At 39.8% G+C, this 2,142-nt stretch overlaps 1 pseudogene; it reads left to right on the top strand.

The window, feature by feature from the left end:
- Window positions 1-1,321: 1,321 nt before the first annotated feature.
- Window positions 1,322-1,439, top strand: LOC145260703 (5S ribosomal RNA; annotated as a pseudogene).
- Window positions 1,440-2,142: the final 703 nt, after the last annotated feature.

The following is a 2,142-nucleotide window of genomic DNA, read 5'->3' as shown; positions in this document are numbered from 1 at the left end:
GGCCTCTCTTAAGCCGTGGTAGTCAACCCATCTAGTGATAGTGTCGCGATGAAAAAATACCCTTTATAGCTCTGCCGAAGCATTAAGTATTGAGCTACCGACAAGATTTGAATAGCACTACAAACCTGTGCAGTGAGTTCAATCTCAGCTGTAACTGCATGTTACGGTTTTTTACGTTCTTGCTTTTTTGGGAGGTAGTGAGTTCAAGTGTTTCCGTTATACTGACTGCGCTTTGGTCTCTGGATTATGGTGATATACTCAGGTTTAATCGTGTGTAATCAGTCTTTTGAGAATCTATGACTCAGCTTCTTGGCTAATCTTCAAATTCACCCTCGAGCATTACATCAAACAAATATAAAAGCTTTGGGCTTCAGAAGTAAGATTTGGATGTCATGGTCAGCAGGGGCCATCTTTTTAGAGCTGACATAGGATCACAGTTGATATCGAATATCGATTGAACATTAACCCTTATTATTTTATCCATCCGAATACAGTAGAATACTAATAAATATCATCAACACAACCCGAAGACTGCGAAGAATAAATGGACAATAAAGGACATTAGACTTGTAAAGGTAGCTATTTTAAAAGCAACCTTGTTGTGGAGACTCACCTATGCGCATTAGATGAACTTTACAGAACTGTATAAATAGACGGTGAAAGGTACAGATGCTTGGTGAGGCCTATGTACTTTCGTACTAAACAGAAGTCAAGGTTCCGACCTCGCCAATCAGTCCGACAGAAACTGGGCCATTTCATTGGCCTGTTTTGCTATCGGGCTAATGCAAATATTCTAACTACCCCTTGTAGGCCCATCCTCCATAATTTTGATCCCTAACATTCGGGAGGGGCATGTTTATCGCTTATTGTCTGAGGCGCCTTCGCTGGGGAATGCCGGCGAGGCTTACTCAGACTTAGTTTTGCAGGGACAGAATATTTCCATCTTACGATTTTGTGTTACATACTCTCCTGGTGGGAGAAAGGTAAATACCGTAGCCTCTGTACTTTCGTAGTACACCATCTTGGTGTTACGTGCTACGACTGTTACTATCTGTATATTCTGTTTTGTTTCAATATAAATTGTCCTTTTCAACCCATGTCTGTATCCGTGTCTTTCTTTAGTAATTCTTCCAGACTACAACACCCCCAACTTTGGTTTACCACAAAGAACATACTCTCGGTGATGTAACATCAATTAAAAAAGCAGCCAATTTACATGGTGCTGTAATTTTATATTAATGTTTAAGGCACCCATTTAACGCAGCAATAGTAATCGAATAGGCGTATCAACATTTTCATGTTCATGCCTATATGAAGCATTTTATATAGCATAATCACGTTGACACACCGGTTCCCGTTAGACCACCGAAGTTAAGCAGCGTTGAGTTTGGTCACTACTAAAATGGGTGACCATTTAGGAATTCCGAGTGCTGTATGTACTCTCCGCTCATCTCAGCATTGTTTCCAGTCGTTCTGGACCTCACAAGCAGTGCCGGTTCAGGAGAGGTGCGGTTGGAGATTGCACAACCCTTGCCTCATAATTACACGCGCAGCTACACTTACATGGTTATCTATTGTCTTTTGAGACTGAACAGAAGCTTCCTTCGATAAAACATCTTCGATCTCAAAGGTGCTTCATACCAACTTTGTTAGAATTATGTCGAATAGTTTTAGCGCCTCTAAATAACAAATATCTTTGCTAACACAAATACTTTGTTTCTATATATAACTAAAGTTTTTTTTTTTTCATTGTGATGTTTCATGAAGTGTTAGTAACTCGCTTTTATCATTGCATGATTAAGTAAATCAGCTAAATCAATTTTTGCATTCAATATCTACAGCTTAAAAAAAGAAGGGCCCGGCATTCAATATGCCAGTGCGTTTTTGTTAAATTTCGCCAGTAGCAGCATTTACGAGTCCCCGACCATTACAAGTTTAACAGTGTTTTGATGCAAGGTATAAAATCGTTCAGACGATGGTCGATAATATTTGAAGTATAATGTGATTATGCGTTTGTCTGTTTTCCATTCGATTAAGGACTGGATATAGCTGTTTTGACCGGTTTCCGACACTTCAACGAGACTGGTTTCTGGTCGAACAGCTTTTTTGCCAACAGCTCTCGGTTTATTACGGCCTCCTTAC

The sequence above is a fragment of the Euprymna scolopes genome, chromosome 36 (genome assembly GCF_053919585.1).
Source record: "Euprymna scolopes isolate OS-2025 chromosome 36, ASM5391958v1, whole genome shotgun sequence".
In the NCBI taxonomy this organism is placed as follows: domain Eukaryota; kingdom Metazoa; phylum Mollusca; class Cephalopoda; order Sepiida; family Sepiolidae; genus Euprymna; species Euprymna scolopes.
The sequence above is the reverse complement of the archived record's forward strand: the minus strand, read 5'-3'. Positions and strand labels throughout refer to the sequence as shown.